We start from the raw sequence: 5,933 nt of genomic DNA, 5'->3' as shown, positions 1-5,933 counted from the left end.
AGTCGCAGGGGCCCCATGAAGGCCAAACGGCCTGGAACAGGACCATCGGTGTCCGGAAGGCAGTATACGCCTTGGATTGTTCATCCAGGGGCACCTGCCAGTACCCTTTGCAGAGATCCAACGTGGTGATGTAATAAGCTATACCTATTCTCTCCAGTAAGTTATCAATGCAGGGCATGGGGTAGGTATCAAACTGGGAGATGGCATTCACCTTACGGAAGTCCATGCAGACACGCAAAGACCCACCCTTCTTTGGGACAATGACAATAGGGCTGCTCCATTCACTTGAAGATGGCTCGACAACATCCATCTCTATCATGGTGTGGACCTCTTTCTTGAGGGCTACCACCAGCCTCTCAGGCACACGGTAAGGGTGATGGCGGAAAGGGCTCTGGTCAGGCTTAAAACAGATGACATGTTCCAGGACTTTGGTTCTTCCTGAAGAGGGCCGGATACTTGCCAAACTGCTGCTTCAGCTCATCTTGCTTGTATTCTTCCAAGTGAGCCAGTATGACTTGTGCTTGTCCTTTCCATGCCTCTGTGACCCCCTCCGACTCGTCCTCTTCTTATACTCCGCAGACCAGAAAGGAGAACATGATTTACCAGAGCCTGGAACACGGCAGGGGCATGGTGAGGCCAAAAAGCATGACCAGATATTCGTAGTGGCCATTGGCCATTTTGAAGGCGGTCATCCACTCGTCCCCCTCTCATATCTGCACTACGTGGTAGGCATTCCGTAGATCCAGCTTGGAAAACACAGTGGCCCGCTGCAGTGGCTCGAAGGCCAAGGAAATGAGTGGTAGCTGCTAACTGTTGAGTTACTGAGGGGCTCCCAGACAACCCCGGTCATGGCGCTCAGCCAGCATTTCGACCCCCTCCATAAGAACACGAAGCAATTCCTCGTGCCTACCACTGGTGGCTCCTTGGGAGGAGATGGCTTGGACAGCTCGCCCGGGTCTGCTGGGTCAGTAATGGCCAGTTACATTTACATTTACATTTAAGTCATTTAGCAGACGCTCTTTTCCAGAGCGACTTACAAATTGGTGCATTCACCTTATGACATCCAGTAGAATAGTCACTTTACAATAGTGCATCTAAATCTTAAAGGGGGGGGGGGTGAGAAGGATTACTTATCCTATCCACGTTTCAAGGTAAGACCCAGATGTAGACAACGTCGAATTAACAACAGTTTATTAATCCAACAGGGGTAGGCAAAAGACAGGTCAAGGGCAGGCAGTGGTCAGTTATCCAGATAGGTGGGGCTAAGGTACAAGGCGGCAGGCAGGCTCAGTGTCAGGGCAGGCAGAAAAGGTCAAAAAAAAGAAAACACTGCTTGACAAAATGAATTGGCAACAGACAAACATATATAAACATATAAATACACGGGGGAGAAGATGGGTGACACCTGGAGGGGGTGGAGACAATCACAAAGACAGGTGAAACAGATCAGGGTGTGACAATAGGCAAGGTGCAATAGATGGTATAAAATACAGTGTATACAGTACATACATGTGATTTGAGTAATGTAAGATATGTAAACATTATTAAAGTGGCATTGTTTAAAGTGACGAGTGATCAATTTATTAAAGTGGCCAGTGATTGGGTCTCAATGTAGGCAGCAGCATCTCTGAGTTAGTGATGGCTGTTTAGCAGTCTGATGGCCTCGAGATAGAAGCTGTTTTTCAGTCTCTCAGTCCCAGCTTTGATGCGCCTGTGCTAACCTCGCTTTCTGAATGATAGCGGGGTGAACAGCCAGTGGCTTGGGTGGTTTGTTGTCCTTGATGATCTTTTTGGCCTTCCTGTAACATCGAGTGCTGTAGATGTCCTGGAGAGCAGGTAGTTTGCCCCTGGTGATGCGTTGGGCAGAAGGCACCACCCTCTGGAGTGCTCTGCGGTTACGGGCTGTGTTGTTGCCGTACTAGGTGGTGATACAGCCCAACAGGATGCTCTCAATTGTGCATCTGTAAAAGTTTGTGAGGGTTTTAAGTGCCAAGCCAAATTTCTCTAGCCTCCTGAGATTAAAGAGGTGCTGTTTATGACGAGGAACTTGTAGCTTTCCACCTTCTACACTATGGTCCCGTCAATGTGAATAGGTGGGTCCTCTCTCTGCTGTTTCCGGAAGTCCACGATCAGCTCCTTTGTTTTGTTGACGTTGGGTTAGAGGTTATTTTCCTGGCACCACACTCACAGGGCCCTCACCTCCTCCCTGAAGTCTGTCTCTTCATCGTTGGCAATCTTGATGATTGAGTTAGAGGCGTGCATGGCCACGCAGTCATGAGTGAACAGGGAGTACAGGAGGAAGCTTAGCACAAATCTTTGTTGGATTTTGATGATCAGTTTTGAGGATCTGTGAAGTGGAGGTGCAGTTTTCTACCTTCACCACCTGGGGGGCCTGTCAGGAAGTCCAGGACCCAGTTGCACAGGGCTGTGTCCAGACCCAGTGCCTCCAGCTTAATGATGAGCTTGGAGGGTACTATGGTTTTGAAGGCTGAGTTGTAGTCAATGAACAGCCTAATTACACAGGTATTCCTCTTGTCCAGATGGGATAGGGCAGTGTGCAGTGCTATGGTGATTGCATCGTCTGTGGATCTATTGGGCTGCGTTTTGGTCCGCCTCTCCTTCACAGGAAGAAAGCTATGACAGTATGTGGTGTGTTATATAGGATATATTGTGTGTTATATAGGGTATATGGTGTGTTATATAGGGTATATGGTGTGTTATATAGGGTATATGGTGTGTTATATAGGGTATATGGTGTGTTATATAGGGTATATGGTGTGTTATATAGGGTATATGGTGGTGTTATATAGGGTATATGGTGTGTTATATAGGGTATACTGTGTATTATATAGGCAGCATCAATCAAGGCTCTGGTCACTGACAGCATCAATCAAGGCTCTGGTCACTGACAGCATCAATCAAGGCTCTGGTCACTGACAGCATCAATCAAGGCTCTGGTCACTAACAGCATCAATCAAGGCTCTGGTCACTAACAGCATCAATCAAGGCTCTGGTCACTAACAGCATCAATCAAGGCTCTGGTCACTGACAGCATCAATCAAGGCTCTGGTCACTGACAGCATCAATCAAGGCTCTGGTCACTAACAGCATTAATCAAGGCTCTGGTCACTAACAGCATCAATCAAGGCTCTGGTCACTGACAGCATCAATCAAGGCTCTGGTCACTGACAGCATCAATCAAGGCTCTGGTCACTGACAGCATTAATCAATCAAGGCTCTGGTCACTAATAGCATCAATCAAGGCTCTGGTCACTGACAGCATCAATCAAGGCTCTGGTCACTGACAGCATCAATCAAGGCTCTGGTCACTAACAGCATCAATCAAGGCTCTGGTCACTAACAGCATCAATCAAGGCTCTGGTCACTAACAGCATTAATCAAGGCTCTGGTCACTAACAGCATCAATCAAGGCTCTGGTCACTGACAGCATCAATCAAGGCTCTGGTCACTAACAGCATCAATCAAGGCTCTGGTCAGCATCAATCAAGGCTCTGGTCACTGACAGCATCAATCAAGGCTCTGGTCACTGACAGCATCAATCAAGGCTCTGGTCACTAACAGCATCAATCAAGGCTCTGGTCACTGACAGCATCAATCAAGGCTCTGGTCACTAACAGCATCAATCAAGGCTCTGGTCACTGACAGCATCAATCAAGGCTCTGGTCACTAACAGCATCAATCAAGGCTCTGGTCAGCATCAATCAAGGCTCTGGTCACTGACAGCATCAATCAAGGCTCTGGTCACTGACAGCATCAATCAAGGCTCTGGTCACTGACAGCATCAATCAAGGCTCTGGTCACTGACAGCATCAATCAAGGCTCTGGTCAGCATCAATCAAGGCTCTGGTCACTGACAGCATCAATCAAGGCTCTGGTCACTGACAGCATCAATCAAGGCTCTGGTCACTGACAGCATCAATCAAGGCTCTGGTCAGCATCAATCAAGGCTCTGGTCACTGACAGCATCAATCAAGGCTCTGGTCACTGACAGCATCAATCAAGGCTCTGGTCACTGACAGAATCAATCAAGGCTCTGGTCACTGACAGCATCAATCAAGGCTCTGATCACTGACAGCATGAATCAAGGCTCTGGTCACTAACAGCATCAATCAAGGCTCTGGTCACTGACAGCATCAATCAAGGCTCTGGTCACTGACAGCATCAATCAAGGCTCTGGTCACTAACAGCATCAATCAAGGCTCTGGTCACTGACAGCATCAATCAAGGCTCTGGTCACTAACAGCATCAATCAAGGCTCTGGTCACTGACAGTATCAATCAAGGCTCTGGTCACTGACAGCATCAATCAAGGCTCTGGTAACTGACAGCATCAATCAAGGCTCTGGTCACTGACAGCATCAATCAAGGATCTGGTCACTGACAGCATCAATCAAGGATCTGGTCATTGACAGCATCAATCAAGGCTCTGATCACTGACAGCATCAATCAAGGATCTGGTCATTGACAGCATTAATCAAGGTGGGCTCAATTATGAGTTAATCATTATCTTCAATGCCAGCCGCCAAATTATAAAGCTGAAATAGTGTGTGTGTGTGTGTGTGTGTGTGTGTGTGTGTGTGTGTGTGTGTGTGTGTGTGTGTGTGTGTGTGTGTGTGTGTGTGTGTGTGTGTGTGTGTGTGTGTGTGTGTGTGTGTGTGTGTGTGTGTGCGAGGCCTTCTGCAGTTTAGTGTAGAGATGTATGACTCATCCCCCAATCATGTGACTCATCAATCACTGCAGTCCCTGTCGTTTGCCCAAACTCTCTCTTTCTCTCTCTCTTTTCCTCCCTATCGTCTTTACTTCTCTCTCCCGCTTTCTCTCTCTTTTCCTCCCTATCTTCTTTTCTTCTCTCTCCCTCTTTCTCTCTCTTTTCCTCCCTATCGTCTTTACTTCTCTCTCCCTCTTTCTCTCTCTTTTCCTCCCTATCTTTCTGACTTTTCTCTCTCTCTTTCTCTCTATCTTTTCCTCCCTATCTTCCTGACTTCTCTCTCCCTCTTTCTCTCTCTCTCTCTACATTACTCATCTCTTATGTATATACTGTAGTCTGTACCATCTACTGCATCTTGCCTATGCCGTTGGGCCATCGCTCATTCATACATTTTTATTTTTATGTACATATTCTCATTCATTCCTTTACACTTGTATGTATAAGTTAGTTGTTGTGAAATTGTTATGTTAGATTACTCGTTGGATATTACTGCTTGTCGGAACTAGAAGCACAAGCATTTCGCAACACTCACATTGACATCTGCTAACCATGTGTATGTGACCAATAACATCTGCTAACCATGTGTATGTGACCATTAACATCTGCTAACCATGTGTATGTGACCATTAACATCTGCTAACCATGTGTATGTGACCATTAACATCTGCTAACCGTGTGTATGTGACCAATGACATCTGCTAATCATGTGTATGTGACCAATAACATCTGCTAACCATGTGTATGTGACCAATAACATCTGCTAACCGTGTGTATGTGACCAATAACATCTGCTAACCATGTGTATGTGACCAATAACATCTGCTAATCATGTGTATTTGACCAATAACATCTGCTGACCATGTGTACCACCGAGAATAGACGTTTACCACGAGAATAGACGTTTGCTGTCGAGAATAGACGTTTACCACCGAGAATAGACGTTTACCACCGAGAATAGACGTTTGCCGTCGAGAATAGACGTTTACCACCGAGAATAGACGTTTACCACCGAGAATAGACGTTTACCACCGAGAATAGACGTTTACCACCGAGAATAGACGTTTACCACCGAGAATAGACGTTTACCACCGAGAATAGACGTTTACCACCGAGAATAGACGTTTACCACCGAGAATAGACGTTTACCACCGAGAATAGACGTTTACCACCGAGAATAGACGTTTACCACCGAGAATAGACGTTTG

The sequence above is a fragment of the Oncorhynchus keta genome, unplaced genomic scaffold, assembly GCF_023373465.1.
Source record: "Oncorhynchus keta strain PuntledgeMale-10-30-2019 unplaced genomic scaffold, Oket_V2 Un_contig_1679_pilon_pilon, whole genome shotgun sequence".
NCBI classification, from domain to species: Eukaryota; Metazoa; Chordata; class Actinopteri; order Salmoniformes; family Salmonidae; genus Oncorhynchus; species Oncorhynchus keta.
This window is presented reverse-complemented; position numbering follows the sequence as displayed.